This window comes from Xyrauchen texanus, chromosome 47 (assembly GCF_025860055.1).
Source record: "Xyrauchen texanus isolate HMW12.3.18 chromosome 47, RBS_HiC_50CHRs, whole genome shotgun sequence".
Taxonomy (NCBI): domain Eukaryota; kingdom Metazoa; phylum Chordata; class Actinopteri; order Cypriniformes; family Catostomidae; genus Xyrauchen; species Xyrauchen texanus.
In genome coordinates this window covers 5,109,177-5,126,462 of record NC_068322.1, presented here as the reverse complement: position 1 = coordinate 5,126,462, position 17,286 = coordinate 5,109,177, and the positions used below count along the sequence as shown (strand labels likewise).

The 17,286-nt window shown below is 39.0% G+C and overlaps 1 long non-coding RNA gene across 1 annotated transcript in view; it reads left to right on the top strand.

Annotated features, from left to right (window-relative positions):
* The window catches only part of LOC127639087 (uncharacterized), a 38,192-nt gene extending 27,548 nt beyond the window's left edge, over positions 1 to 10,644 (top strand). The window contains exon 3 of the long non-coding RNA XR_007969924.1: positions 9,604 to 10,644. This is a non-coding gene — a long non-coding RNA (uncharacterized LOC127639087). The remainder of the gene's footprint in view (positions 1 to 9,603) is intronic.
* The last annotated feature ends 6,642 nt before the right edge of the window (positions 10,645 to 17,286 follow it).

The window sequence follows — 17,286 nt, the reverse complement described above, 5'->3', positions numbered from 1 at the left end:
TGGGTCTCAGAAACAATTGGGCACAAAGTTCATTGACACCAGTACAAAGAACTCTGTTCTTGGGTATAGAGTTAGACTCGTTGACTATGCAAGCTTGTCTATCAGACGGACACATTCAGTCTATTGTCCAGCACGGAAGCCTGCTCTCTCTGAAAATGTTTCGGATGGCCGCAGCGGCAGTGGTCACAGCACTGGGTTTGCTCCACATGCGACCTCTGCAAGCATGAGACAGTGCAAAAACTCAGCTGTGCAGCTTATGCTGTGGCCGGTTACGCCTTTTAGTTACAAAATTCTGTCTGCAAGCATTAGCCCCCTGGAGGAAGAAGGAATTCTACCTCAAAGGGGTCCCGCTGGCCCATGTGAGCAGACAGAATGTAGTGACAATGGACATGTCTTGCATAGGGTGGAGTGCTCTGTGTGATGGTCATCCAGCTTTTGGCATTTGGAGGGGCAAAAAACACTTTTGGCATATTAATTGCCTCAAATTTCGAACTGTGAGTTTGACCTTGGAGAGTTTTCAAGCAGAAGTTCGACAATACCATGTATTGGTCCGAACGGACAACATATCAGTGGTGTCATACATAAATGACTGCTATGTCTCGTTCCCTCATCTCTTTGAACCAGGGTGTGGCAGGGCTCTCCTCCACCCCTGGCAGTGGCTCCATCACTCCAGGCGGTTGGGGAGTCCAGTCCCCACTCGCCTCGTAGCCGTTCACCGTGTCCGGGCGGTCGGTCTACTCCCTCCCCCGGTGGATGGCAGCGGCACTCCCCTGGGTGGACGGCAGTGTCAAGGACTCCGCGACGGGCATCCCTCCTCCTTCCCGGGTTTTTCGGAACTAGTGTAATGTAGTTTGATGGAAAGGAGGAGGCGAGAACCGGCCTCCTTATATAATAGTTTAATATAAAAACTGAAGCAAAAGACAAACACACACGACGGACATGTCCGTAAACTATCTCTCTCTCGTCGCACCACCGTCTGCCATCTGCCTTTATCCCTCTCGGAGGCTTAATTAGCCTGATAAGGGACCAGGTGTGTATAATCACAACCCGGCCCCGCCCTCTGCCCTACCACACAGGGTTACAGTAGTAACATCAACATTATCAATTGCAGCCTGTGTGTAGCAGTACAATACTGGAAACTACTTGTGGGTGTCAGAATCTCCTTTAGCCTGTCTGCTCTTCTGGCCTACGTACCTCAGTAAGATGGCAAGCAGAGTAAATTTAACTGATCTGTGTTCATTAAGGTTGAACTGAGGGCAGAAGAGAGTAGGGACGAGAAGGTCACCCCCTTTATCTATAATCACATCAGAGGGCTACTGGTGGCACAGCGTCTCATAATTACTCATTATTTATGGGTCACTCAGAGAGAGACAGATTCACATCCGCTCCTAAAATGGCAGCTACAGGAGATGTTTAGTTAGAATAATGACATAAATGTTAATCTTGATGTTCAGACGGGTAATTATGTGGAATGCAATACATGTTTGTTTCTGGTCGTTAAAACTCAATGATCTAAAATACAGTGATTAAAGGTTAAAAACACAACTGATCTAAGCATGTTCCACTTTTCCTTTGATGGCTGCTGGATTCAGAATGGATCATGCAGTTTTAGGAGATCAAGATAAAATCGTTCTTATTACAGAATAATCCCAGAATATCCTAGCTTTATTAAAAATGTATGTTTGACCATGACTAGCACTCTGTTTACTGTATGCTGTGCAGTAAAAAGCCTATAGGTATATTTTAAAAAAGTGTATGTGAAAAAGTACGTAGAATGCAACGACAAATGTTAGAAGTATGCTACAGTTGTCGTTGCTGTATGACAATGTTACATTACATGCATATGAAAAATGTACATACTGTGTACAGTATATGTACTGCTTGCTATTGTCTTTAAAAAATAAAACCAGTAGGTAATCAGGGGGTCAGGGAGAGAGAATGGAGACTTCACCACCTGATGAAGATCTGGGCGATATTTGGGAAATTGGAGATAGATCTCTCCACATCCCGGGACAAGACACATTGCCCGCAGATGCGTTGGCGCAGGCCTGGCCACCAGACAAACACCTGTATGCATTTCCCCCTCCCCCCATCTATCTACTGCATAAAGTAGTGTACAAAATCAGAATGGAATGGGTGAGGGTTTTGTTAGTAGCACCGTTCTGGCCCAAATGAGAATTTTTCTCAGAAGGAATTTATTGTCCCAGGCACGAGACTTGATCTGACATCCTCGACCCGAGATGTGGAGCCTTTATGTTTGGCTGTTGAACGGCACTAAGGTGAACTAGAGGGGCTGTCCCATGCAGTGACTGACACCATATGTCAGTCAAGAGCCCTTTCTATGAGGGGGCTTTATCATATTAAATGGTATGTGTTTACTAATTGTGCTCTTCACATTACACAGAGCCAGTGAACTGCCCATTGAGATCAATACTGGACTTCTTACAGGAGCGATTAGATGTGGATTTAGCCCCTTCTACACTTTGTGTATATGTTGCGGCAATAGCAGCAAATCATGCCCCTATTGGGGGCGTTTCATTGGGTAGACATGAGCAGGTCACCAGATTTTTGCAAAGAACAAAACATCTGTGGCCGCCACACCCGACCACTGTTCCAGTCTGGGACCTCTCCACCTAAACTCTGTGTATCTCTCATTTTTAACCACTGGACTTGGTGAGCTTATGTATTTTGTCTTTAAAGACTGCTTTGCTCATTGCACTGGCTTCAGTGAAATGTATTGGAGACTTAAAGGCATTGTTTGTTGAAAAAACATGTTTAGAGTTCGGACCGGGTCTATTTAAAGCTATCCTGAATCCCAGGAAGGGTTATGTACCAAAAGTGTTGACGACCCCATTCAGGGCTCAAATTATAACACTTCATGCCTTTTCTCCTCCTGTTGAGGATCAGTCGGCAAATCTACTTTGCCTGGTGCATGTGCTATGTATTTATATCGAGTGCACAAGCCCATTCAGATTAACTTATCAGCTCTATATCTGCTATGGTTGTGTTCTAAAGGTTTGGCCATATCTAAACAATGACACTCCCATTGGGTGGTCGATGATATATCCCTCGCTTACCAATCCCATTGTTTATAATGCCCCGTGGGTGTAAGAGCACACTCCACCAGAGGCATGGCTTCCTCTTGGGTGTGTGTAAAGGGTGTATCCATATCAGACATATGAGTGGCTGCTGGGTGGGCATCCCCGAACACATTTTCTAGGCTTTATAATCTAGACGTTGCATCAGTCTCCTCCCAGGTTCTTGCTGTGTAGGTTGTATGGCTGTCTTTTGTGTACACTTGATGCGGCTGCAATAATTAAGAGTTTTTCCCCCTATGTAGGCAGGTATGGTACTCCTTTGGACTAGGGAATATGGTTAAGCATGTTGTATCTTTTGACACAGCTTCCCTATATGATGATATAACCAGGGTTATAGTAGTAACCTAGATGTTATCATTTGCACCCTGTGTGTTGCGGTACAATACTGGAAACTAGCTATGGGTGTTAGAATCTCCTTCAGCCTGTCTGCTCTCCTGGCCTACGTACCTCAGTAAGATGGCAGGCAAAGTAAATTTAACTGATCTATGTTGATTAAGGGTGAACTGAGGGCAGAAGAGAGCAGGGATGAGAAGGTCACCCCCTTTATCTATAATCACAGCACAGCGCTACTGGTGGATCAGCATCTCATAATTATTCATTATTCATGGGTCGCTCAGAGAGAGATATTCACATGATGTACTGGTGCATTCCGCTTCTGAAATGGCAGCTACAGGAGATGTTTAGTTAGAATAATGACACAAATGTTAATCTTGATGTTCAGACAGGTAATTAATTAGAATAAAAAACATGTTTGTTTCTGGCCGTTAAAACACAATTATCTAAAATACAGTGATTAAAGGTTAAAAACACAACTGATTCAAACATGTTCTACTTGTGCTTTGATGGCTGCTGGATTTAGAATGGATCATGTGGTTTTAAAAGATCAATATAAAATCTTTCTTAATATAGAATAATCCCAGAAGATACTAGCTTTATTAAAAAAATTATGTTAGGCCATGACTAGCTCACTGTTTATTGTATGCTGTGCAGTAAACTGCCTGTTGGTATATTTAAAAAAAATAATATGTGAAAAAGTATGTATTATGCAACGACAAATGCCAGTAGTATGCTTCAGTGTTGTTGTGTGACCTTGCTATGTTACACTCATAGGGAAAATGTACATACTGTGTACAGTATACATACTGTGTGCTACTTTCTTTAAAAAATAGAACCAGTAGTTAGTATGTCATTCTAAATTTTTCTGACACAGAAAAAAAATAGAGTACAAATTGTAATGTGCAGTTGTCAATGCCATGAACAATGGTTATCAATTTTCTAACCTTAAGGTGCCAATTTTGAGAAGTGGAAAAAAGCATTGAGGGTTACTGTCAAAATTATGTTTTTGCATTTTTTTTATTTATTTTTTTTTTTTGCTTGCCTTTTGCATATATCTGTCCCCATACATCTGTCTCTTCTGTCCCTCTGATGAGAAGTATTGTTTTAACAAGCTTTTAATTTGGAAATAACCCCAAAGACATTTCTGCATGTAGAACCGATTTCATCAGTTTTCTCTTGCCAATGATCCAATATTATTGTCAATGCACAAATTGCAAGAGGGACAAACCAAAATGAGCTTAAAAAAATAAATAATCCTATTTATCCTTTGATAAATCCTCTTTGTTTCAAAAGATGGTGTCTAGAGAAAAACAATAGATAGCAGTCAGATTCATCATCGCTAACATAGCCTCATATCTCATACAGAGGTCTACTGCAGTGCACAGTTTATTACAATGCTTCATGAATCTGTCTCCACAAAGTGTTCTGAGAGAATAGAGATCATTCAAATGGCTTTGATGCAATCTGAAATTCAATTGCATTGTCAAAGTGGAGCCAAGCCAAGTCCCAAGATGCCTGCTGCTTGAAGCTCCTTCCTTACCTATTGTCTTTAAGGTCTCACGTTGAGGTTTTTAATTTTTATTATTATTATTATTATTATTATTATTGAGATTTGATAATATTTTAATTTGGAATTCATCTTTTGTTTTTGTTTACTATATTTGATTACTTATCTGAATACTCCACAACTTTAGGCACATATTAAACTTCCTTCCAATCATATTTTTCCACCTCATACATCAAAGTCCCTTTATTATTTTCAGTTTTTTCTGATTTGGACACTTTTTTCCACAACCACATCGTGGACAAAATGGAAGTGGTATGAAAATGATTCTACACAATAATGATTATAAAATAAACATCTACTTCTCATGTGTCCCTCAATTTAAAGACAAATAACTTTTTATGTGATGAAGTCAATAAAGTGTGTGTCTGTGGTCACATTATTTTAAAACAAAAAGTTGAAAAATCAGATTTTTAACTAAAACCCCAACTTTTTTTGTGCTCACCCTTAACATGTCAGGCTGTGCTCAGCAAACAATACTTTGATTTTTTTTTTATTTTTATTGTGTTCCCATTTTAATGATCTAATATTCTGACACTTGTCTCAACCCCGGCACAACTCTCACACCATTTGGTTACTTCCTCACATTTTTAACACCATGTTTTATTTAAGTAAATATATAGAATTCGTAATGTATAATATATTTACTTTTCCATAGTTTTGTTACAATATGCATAAATTATGTGAATAACTCAACCCTGTCACAGTTGTATTTTTTGTTTTGTTTTGTTTTTGCTCAAATTGGCCTCTGATCCTTATACACCACGTAGGACAAAAGACCACATAGCATGCATGAAATTAATAAATATATATATATATATATATATATATATATATATATATATATATATATATATATGGTATAAAATGTCATTTTCAAAGTACTGATTTTTGAGCTTGACCATACCCATCTGACTATAATATGCCTTAAATAGGAATACAAATTATGATATTTCTTACCTGTTTCTGCACCAGAGTTTTAAAGAATGCTGAATAATGTCACTTCTGATTAATTATGTCATATATGGTAGAGGCCACATTTTTGAGGCTGAAAATGGTTGGTGTGATGGGGTTGAATTCGGACTGAGAGTCAAAAATTTAAAGACTGGTAAATTATCTTTTTTTATTTGTCATTATTTGTATAGCGCTTTTCACAACACACATCGTTTCAAAGCAGCTTTACAGGAAATCATGCATTAACTAAATGTTTTTACTGTAACATCTGTAAAGTCTTAGTCGTCATTGTGTAGTTTTATGAAATATGATTGTAAATTTTTTATCAAATTAAATAATTAAATAATAATTGTATTTAAAATTGTATTAAATTATGTATTTAAATTGTATTTAAAGTATCAACATCTTGTAAAAAGCTATTCAAATTTCACTTTAAAAAGTCTGGGGGACTGAAATATTACTGAATCCCAAGAATGACCCTTTTTTTTTTTTTTTTTTTGTGCAAACCATTTAAAAAACATTATCAGCTATAAAGCCGGTATCACACCACATGCATTAACAATGCAAATTTTGCACACACACTTTTTATGCATGCTGTGTTGAACAGAACTTTGGTACAAAAACAGTTTTCAATTCTACAAAATAAGAATGGAGGATAACACAGTATTGCACTTAGCTTAATGAATATCAGCAAGAAATGCCACATGGTATCAAGCTTCTTGAGGAAAATGCTTTTACATCAACAAAAATTGATGTACAGATGTAAGAGTATTGAAGAAGATTAGCTCTCCTAATTTAGAAGTGCACTTCATCAACTGTAAGTCTTTCTACTCACCGCAGGAGTTTTCTTTGTTCATTCTGGTAAGTGTTTATGTCCCGCCAAAAGCGTGTGTGAACGCAGTATTGCAACAGCTGGCTGATCACATCACAGACAGAGCAACTACACCCGGACTCTCTTATTATTATTCTGGGAGATTTTAATAAAGCTAACCTCACCTGTGAACTGTCACACATAACATGCCCCAACAGAAACCGAAATATTTTGGACTACTGCAACACCACTGTAAATTATGCATATCGTTCTGTCCCACGTTCAGCTTTAGGACTCTCTGATCGCTGTCTGGTTCATCTTCTTCCGACCTACAAGCAGAAACTAAAATCAGCTATGCCTGTAGTAAGGACTGTTAAGAGAAGGACCAATGAAACAGAGCTGGAACTACAAGCTTGCTTGGACTGCTCTGACTGGAGTGTTTTTGAGGCTGCAGCCACAGACCTGGATGAGCTCACAGATACTGTGACATCATATATCAGTTTCTGTGAGGATATGTGCATCCCTACTAGGACATTTTTATTATTCAACAATGATAAACCATGGTTTACAGGAAAACTCAGACTGTTTCATCATGCCAAAGAGGATGCTTACAGAAGTGGGGATAAAATATTGTACATCCAGGCCAGGAACACATTGACTAAGGAAATCAGAAATGGCTAAAAGAAGCTTCTCTGAAAAGCTGAAAAAACTGTTTTCAGCCAATGATCCTGCATCTGTGTGGAAAGGCCTGAAAAACATTACCAAGTATATGACACCTCCCCCTCGCTCTGTAGAGAGTCAACTAATGGCTGATGAAGTGAATGTGTTTTACTTCAGGTTTGAAAAGCCCTGTCTTACATATCTCCCTGCTCTGATCTTCACTTTACACACCAACACCTCCTGGAACACCCCTCCACCCCCCTGCTGCTACTCAATCTGCACTTATGATCTGTGAGAAGGATGTGTGCTGAGTCTTTTGGAAACAAAAGTCTAGGAAAGCTTCAGGCCCAGATGGTGTTTCACATGTCTGTCTGAATGTCTGCTCTGACCAACTGGCCCCCATCTTCATACAGATCTTCAATAGATCACTGGAGCAGTGTGAAGTTCCCTGCTACTTCACACACTCCACCATCATTCTGGTCCCCCCCCCCCCCAAAAAAGTCAAAGGACTAAATGACTACAGACCTGTCGCTCTCATGTCTGTGGTCATGAAGTCATTTTAGAGACTGGTTTTGGCCTACCTGAAGAACATCACTGGGCCCCTGCTGGACCCCCTTCAGTTTGCTTACCGAGCAAACAGGTCTGTTCAGGCTTCAATACCATCATGCCTGATCTTCTCTCAACCAAACTGACCCAGCTCTCCGTGCACACCCCAATATGTCGATGGATCACTAGCTTTCTGACAGATAGGTAGCAGCTAGTGAGACTGTGGGACCCTCACAATTAGCTCTGGTGCTCCTCAGGGATGCGTTCTCTCTCCACTGCTCTTCTCCCTGTACACAAATTACTGCACTGCAAAATATCCCACTGTCAAGCTCCTGAAGTTTGCAGATGACACCACGGTCATCGGCCTCATCCGTGACGGGGATGAGTCTGGATACAGATAGGAGGTTGATCAGCTGACTGTCTGGTGCAGTCACAACAACCTTGAGCTGAACACGCTGAAAACAGTGGAGATGATAGTGGACTGTGGACGCAACGCCGACCACAGTTTCAGTCTGGGACCTCTCCATGGTCCTGAAAACTATGTGTGTCTCTCCTTTTGAAACACTGGGCTTGGTTAGCTTATGTATTCTGTCTTTAAAGACTGCTTTGCTCATTGCACCACCACCATCCTGAACAGCACAGTACATACCTTGCACATGTATTACCACTTGCACATGTACATATGCTATTCTGTTATATGTCCTATTATTTGTATGTCTATTTATACTCTTACCTTGTTTTATATTCTGTATCTCACTGTAATATTCTGTACGCACTTGTTTGTGCTATCACCAAAAACAATTCCTTGTGTACGCGAGAACACTTCTCAAAGCTCATTCTGATTCTGATTCTAGTTGTTCACCCACATTTCGCAAAGCCCTTTTATAGAAAGACAGAAAGCAGAATATAAAGGTCACAACTAAAGATATACAATGGCAAGATTAAAAAAGTTAGGTCTTGTTCTCCCAAGACACATTTCCTTTGGCACCGTGGCTCTGACTGTGGTACCAAGGCAGTCATTATGGGTGAAAAACTGTCCTGGTTCTGGGTCCTGACTTTATTGGAATTGCTCGTAAGTGTCACTACGTCACATTTGTCCCCTGAGGTGTATTACTCTATGGTGAAATAAGTGCTGGCTGATAAAAAGCAATGTTCTACTAGATGTATTGGTGCCAGAGGGAGCTTGCAAAAGCCAAAACAGCACTGTGCGGCTCCATGGACAATATATTGGCAAGAAAATAAAACTGACTTTAAGCAAGATTGTGAAACATAAAGAGGGTTTGTGTATAAATCTACAGTGTAGAGATAAAGGTTTAAGACAATATTATGAGAAAAAACATACCATTATGGAATGACATGAGGGTTAGTTAATGATAATAGAATTGTAATTTTTTGGGGTGAACTATTCCTTTAAAGCAATCAGTTTTGATTTCATCTAAATTCAGAAGTTTTGTCTGGTGTATATTTGACTGGTTAACCATTAACTAAGTGTTTATTTAGAAGCCTATGCTGTCCTTGAAGTGGACTCCAAAGAAATCCAATCCAAAAGAAATCCAATTTTGCCCTATGAGTTTTGGGAACATGGAACTTTTTGCACTGGAATAAAACAATGTTTAGATTTTCTCCTCTGGCAGGTTGAAGGAGACAAATAAGCAGGGCCCACCTGAAGCCCAGGAGAACACCGTTAGAGCTGGCATGCCAGCGGACGCCCAGCTAGAGCCCCTGCTAATTATCAGACCTCTTCATGAGTGACATCTGCCTCCTACTCCTCCATTAGAACATCACCAGTGACATGAAAAAGCCAGAGAGAAAGAACACAATTTATTGGGGCTCCTCTAGGCTCTTTTAGAACAGCATCATGACTTTGTGGAGGTTATATCTGTATCTTTTCACACACTTAATGATAGATGTATAGTTTCAGAAGTCTTTTGTGTGTTTCTGTTGTGATAAGGCCCACCTGGTGATCGGTGCAGTCTGGTTTATGGTGGGAGGCTTTTTAATCAGCCTTATCAATGCAGAAAGTAATTTGTTTAGGGTCAGAAGCTAATTAGCCACAATTTGTCACTGATATATACTGTAGCCCCTAATGACTTGGAAAAGAGTTTGCTTAAATAATAAATGCTGTTCAAACATGCAGTGCATATTATTTTAAAGGGTTCATATCTTATGTTTTCATTTAAAAAAAATGTATGAGGTCCACTTATAGTAAAACATTTAGTCTTATTTTAATTTATCATGACCTGTCAATTACACCAAACCAGGTGAGATGCAATCAGAATGGACTGAAACGATCACAGACCTTGTTAAAAATAAACCACAGTCTTTATTTCCTATGCTTCATGGGATTGTAGTTCATGCCCTCATGAAAGACTGTAAGTAAACAGTCTTTTGTCTTTTTGTCCAATTTTCAAATACATTTTTGCCTCAAACAAAAGTTTGTAATGTTGTGATTCCCCATAGAGCTGACTGCTTTGGATCATGGTTTACAACTCTTTTATGGAGAATTTTATGAAATTCCTACGGACGGCTGAAATAGTGGGCGGGCACTGTTACGCTCTATAGGTGTTGTTGACATGTAAATGTGGCTGTTCATACAGTATGTTACTGTTTCATGTATCTGACATCAGAAATCCAAGGATTTCAGTATAAGATGTTTTTGCAGCTTGGTTTTAATTTTGGACTGGAAAGTTTTGAGTTCTGAATGTTACGGTATGTTTTCATAGAACAATAAACTTTATTTTATCTCAAAAGATAAAGAACTGTTGATTCTACATTAAATGACCCCATTAAAAAAAAATTAGGATCATATTTTTCAAATATTCTTTTATTCTTGTTGTTCATTGTATGTTTTTTTTTATCTCTTATATCAATGGAATTATGAACTTAACTACAAATTCTTTAATCTCTAATTATTGCAGCATGTTGCCTAAATACAGTAGGTGACTAAATGCCTTTTTTCTTCTGTTCTCTGTTTCTCTGTTCTCCAGTCTCCTGATGTGAGATGTTATGATGTTGACACTGTAGATTGTGTGTATGCTGGTGGATCGTCTGTGCAGTGGCTGCCCCTTGATGACCTCGTCCGTCTGAGGCATCTGCGGCTCAGTGAAGCATTTCTCGGCCATCTCATGCTCTATCAGTCCCAATGACAGAACACAGTCCCAGACCAGACCCATACGGACATAGGAGCTGCTGGAGTTGACCCGATCTGACAGCCTTCCTGACCTCTCAGGTCTAAAGTTTAGCAAGGGGGTCAAATAGCACTCAGAATCACCTTGGGTGATGCTAAGATTTTTAAGAATGCACTCATCATATGAAGTACCAAGAGTGCCATGAAAGTGCTTTTGATTGACATTGTACACAGACTTTAGAGTAGACTTAGACTTATGAGTACAAAGTGCAGCGGAATGCAGCAGTTAAGAGAGAGAGAGCCACATGCAGCTGCCATGTGTGCATTTATGTTTTTGTGTCTTTTTGTTTAAGTTCCTGTTAAATAACATACTATTTGTGTGTACAAAATAGTAGTAGATAATGAATTTTTTGTGCATACTAGATGATAGTACATAGTAGTTTAGTGGGTACTAAAGTATTAAATTGTAGTAGATAGTAGTTGTAATAGATAATTAACAGTAGAATGTGCAGTGCATACTAGATAGTTGTACATAGTAGTTGTAGTGTGTACTAGACAGGAGTTCATGATGCTTAGTTGCATACTAAATAGTGTTACAAAGTAGTTGTAGTGGACACAAGACAATAGAGCATACAACTTCAAGTGCATACTAAGTAGTATATACTAGTTGTAGAGGATACTGGACAGTAGGACTTTTAGTGCATACTAAATAGTAGTGTGTATTAGTTTTGGTAGCTACTAGACAGTATTACATATTACTTGTAGTCTAGACAGTAGTACTTAGGAGTTGTAGTGGGTACTAAACAGTAGAACATACTATTTGTAGTGCATACTAAATTGTAGAAGAAAGAATTAGTGGTGGATAATGGATACTGTTGTGGTACATGTGTAGCGTCTGGAGGAATCAGTGAAGGATAATCATTAACTCAGCAGGTCCATGAAAACAAGAACTTACTGTTCCAACTCCCCTAATTACTGCAATAGCGCCGACTAGTCTCCACGAGCATAATAAATGTATTGACAAAGAGACAAGGAACTATTGACAGGAAATCCTCGTGACTGCTAAGCCCCCCCTTTCCCATATGACTCGCCTCACACCGCGTGCTTTACCATGTGAGATCTTGAACGTAAAAATGTGGGTGTGTGTGTTTTTCAGTTTTAAACTTAGAAATGTATGTCTAATGAAATATGTTTTAATCCCTGTGTGTTTATTTGTCTGATGATAGATCAAAACTAGTTGAAATTAGTTTAGTAGTGTAGTAAAACCTGTTATAGTTAATAAGGTGATCTTATATTTAATAGCCTAACAGTGTATATCCACGTCTAAGTGAACCAAGTACATCTTTCTTGGTATCAAATTAAACCTTACGATTTGTCCTAGCCGAAAATAAATATAAGGTCACCTTAGAATGGTATTTCGGCTATGTTTACCATCTTTTGAGTCATTCAGCCCAAAATCTCTTACCGTCATAAACACAGTCATAAACATGCAAATGAGTGAGACGGGACAAAGGAATCATTCTCCTGCCCAAAGGAAGGAGAATTTTACGACCTCCAAAGGAATGTTAGAGAGGGCTGATGCTCACTCAATCCTTACTGAGAAGGAGAAATGAACCCTTTTAATCCAATATATCCTATATATATATCCCTGTGATAAATGTATTAATGTATCTAATGTTCCATCTCAGGATTTTCCTAAATGTTGTTTGATCTATGTTTGCTTGAAACTCTAATGGGTTAATGTTTCAGACTTTGCATACTATGGTTAACCGAAATCATATGTGTGGCATATTTGGTCTCTATAACTTGGTATTTTGAAGATTGAAATGACTGTGTACATGATATGTCGATAACAACAACATATTAGTATTACAAGAAGATTTTCTAGTTTCTTCATCTACCACCCCTCTCAGAACAATGGGGCAATAAACCAAATTCCCGCCTGAAACTTCCGCTCTTCTTATTGGTCGAGCCAATGAGAGGTGGGACACATTTTCTAAGGGCATAAATTGCACCAACAACGGACCTTCGTTCTCTTACTTCCCTCATCTCCTTACAGCTTAGTTCTTCCTCTTAGCTCTTATCTTCTTCCTCTCTCTTCCTTTTCAACTCCTCTCCTCTTACTTCACTTCTGGACCTCCCTTGGACTTCTCCCGGATCGCTTCAAGCCATCTTACATTTTTCTCTTCTCTTCTGCTGAACATCGCAACTTCTCGGAACAACCCTTCAACTCTCTCTCAACAAGTGAGTTTCAACTCCACGCTCTGGAAACACCGAACCGAGGACGCCACGAGGACCCGACATACGTGCAGACTTGCTCAGCGACACACAGAGTTCCTTTATGCAAGTATTATTTCACCCGAAATTCAAACGCGTTAGAGTGTGTAATTTCCTTGCTGGCTTCAAAGGGTTAATTGTTGTAATAAGTTGCTATCCTTAATAATCTCTTTATTTTCCTTATTGCTTCTACTCTGTTTATTTTATGTTTATTTTATGTTACATGTTAAGTGTCTGTTTGTCAAGTGTAGTGATATATTCTAGTTCCTTGTATTAAACCCAATTATATGCTTGATTGTCTGTGTGTGTTGATCATAAAACAAAGCCTCTTTAATGTGCGATTTTAAGCTACGAGCTGATATTATCAAAGTAAGTTAACGTGCTTTGATGAGTAGGCTTATAACTAAGAATAAACCTTCAAGGGAATTGATCAGGAATATTTAGCAAAGCTGTTCGCTGGACGAACTGACTGGTTGCGGTAGCCTACGGGTCAATTCCATTGAGGGTTTAATTAAATTAATATAGCCTGTCTGCCTATAATGTATATTCCTAATTAATTATAATTCGTTGGGTTTAATTATCTATATATATTTGAAGCAGACTCCTGGACTATATAAGCCCTTTTTGGGGCGTTTTTACATGTGTATGGGTATCCGGGTCAAATCGTCTGATTAATCATTGATTACGATCATTGAAATTAATTATACATTTCCCCAAAGCTGACCTGCATACCCTACACATGTTACTTTTAGTGAATACTAGACAGTAGTAAAGGGTAGTTGTAGTGCATTCTCGATAGTTCTATTTCTAGTTGTGGTAGTGCATTAGTACATTTGAACCCCAAATTAAAGTAAAATGTTACAGTGTGTAGTCAGAATATTCCATTACTGCTGTCGATGTGTCATTCTGTACTATATTTTTCTTTCTTTCTTTCTTTCTTTCTTTCTTTCTTTCTTTCTTTCTTTCTCTCTTTGAAACCTTCTATAGGTCTGTCACTTAGCAGTGCAGTGAACAGGAGTAATTCTGCCCTCAATCCTTCTTAAAACCAGCCATCAGACACAAATAGATGACGATGTGTTCAGTTGCCATGGAAATACAAGTTATTAGACCACATGCAACAAGGATTAATGGCTCAAAACATCGCAAATGAACTGATAAATCTACATTGAAATAGTTCTTGCATCTACTTGCTTTCAACTATTTGCATTGTAAATCAATGCCTCTGCTGGCTTCTCTTTCCATTCAGATTTCAATAAACAGTCCCTGAATATATTCTATTATTTTTAATATAACATTCTAAGAGGAATAATGAATCTTTCTTATGTCACTGTATAGTTGCTTAGCTACATCTTGGTTGCATACAGACATTATTTTCATTGCTAATCATTGTGACTGTTATGTAGTAATGTGCACTGCCCACACTTTTGTGCAGGTGTGTCAAACTCTGACCCCTAGTGGTTGACTGTGGTGGTATAGGGGCTGCTGTCTGGACTAGCAGCATTCACTGCTGTAGAATTTAATGTAATTCATAGGAATTGTATTGAATGGTAACATTGTATATTTATTGTATGTCTACTCACTGTATATTCAGGCACAACTGTAAATCTTCACTTCAGTAAATATGGATCAAAAATCCCACATGATATAAAAAGGCCTTTCAAGAGGATTTTATGAATACTTACAGGTATCAAATTTCCTTCATCTGATCCAACACAGAAGCACTGGAAAGAGAGTGCATTTTATTTAATATTTTTTTGTTTTTCTTTACCAGGCAAACCCTTAGTGTAATGATCAAGTGCAGCTCTAGCTAAATATTTGATATCCACTGGAACTGCTATCTCTGATTCTATAGGGGTAAAAAAACAACACGGATGTGCTCATGATATGCTGTGAGATTGTTTGAAATTGCCCTAGTTCAGATAAGTACAGTTGTAATTAGTGGATATAGTGGATACTAGGCAGTTGAGCATACTACATGTGGTGCATGCTAAATAGTAGTACACAGTAGTTGTAGAGGATACTAGACTATAGAACATACTACTGGTAGTGCATACTAAATGGAAGTACATACTTGATAGGCTATGAGAGTTTATGAAACTGCCTCAGTTCAGATGAATACCCTAAATATGGAATTGGATGCATACTCTTTTTAGTGCATAGTAAATAGTCATGTCTTATAGTTTTTTAATAACGTTATTATTAGTTGTAGTGATTACTGAATAGTTGTAGTGGATAATAGAACTGCTTGTTGTGCATTCTAGAAAGTACTGCATATTGTATACTGTGCTATCCAGTGGATGCTGGATTGAAGTACATACTATATGTAGTACATTCTAGGTAGTAGTTGTTTTAGTTGATACTAAACAGAAGAACATACTGCTAGTGCATACTAGATATTAGTTCAATTGTTGTAGTAGATACTAGACAGATCGTTTGAAATTGCACTCGTTCAGATAGACACTCAGAATATGAGGTTGAGTGCGTACTGCTTGTAGTGCATACTGCTTAGTAGTACATAGTAGTTGTAAATGGTCTGCACTTATATAGCGCCTTTTTAACCTTAGCGGTATTCAAAGCACTTAACACTGCATCTCATTCACTCATTCACACACACACACACACACACACACACACACACACACACACACCAGTGACGGCAGAGCTTCCATGCAAGGTGGAAGCCTGCCATTGGGAGCAACTTGGGGTTCAGTGTCTTGCCAAAAGACACTTCGGCATGTGGAGTCTTTTGGCCCGGGAATCGAACCACCAACCCTGTGATTAGTGGCCAACCCGCACTACTGAGGCACCTGAGCCACAGCGGCCCCTGAAGTAGTGGATACTAGCCAGTAGATAGGCTAACGGAAGGCTATGAGATTATTTTAATATGCCCTGGATCAGATATAAATCCTGAATATGATGTTTTGGGATAAAAGGCATGTCAAAATACAGCAACAAGTTCGTGGCTTCTGTCTCTTATTATGAAAAACATGTTCTCTCTGCTCTGGGAACAGGCGCGCTCATCTTTGTTAAATGTCCGACTCCCCCGAGTGCCGGGGTAAAGACAGCAAATGCAGCGTGGACCCCACCGCTCTGTTCCTTACAACACCAGCAGAGAACACAACACCACCAACAACTGATCTAACAGCTTTCTTGTAGAGCGTCTCTGGCCAGTCAAGCAGAATGCAATGAGCTGCATGGATCTCACTAACCATAACCCATTATTCTGAAGTGCTCAAAAAGCAAGCACTTCCGAGCTAAACGATGCCACTGGGTGGCATTACTTTGGCAGAATGCCTGCCTTTGGTATTTTATTTGCAAGTCTACAGACTCAAGCACTGCTGATGGGGTGTTTCGCGCGCTATGATTTACAGTCTGTTCAGGAATTTGTAGTGATTTGTAAAGACACATGCAATAGAAGTGAATTTATCAAGGCATATTGCATGCTAGGTTAATACAAATTAAGGACATTGGAGTGGACATCACAAAGCCCTTACCTCAGTCCGATAGAACATTTTGGGCAGAACTGAATAAGCATGTGCGAGCACGGAGGCCTACAAACCTGACTCCAAAATTCCAGCAACTTATTGTGAGAAGCTTGTGGAAGGCTACCCAAAATGTTTTGACCCAAGGCAATGCTACCAAATACTAACAACTTGTATGTAAACTTCTGACCCACTGGGAATATGATGAAAGAATTTAAAAGCTGAAATAAATAATTCTCTCTACTATTATTCTGACATTTCACATTCTTAAAATAAAGTAGTGATCCTAACTGACCTAAGACAGGGAATAGTTTCAATGATTAAATGTCAGGAATTATGAAAAACGTAGTTTAAATATATTTGGCTAAGGTGTATGTAGACTTCTGAATTCAGCTGAAGTTCTTGTTCTTGCTCACAGTAACTATTAACTT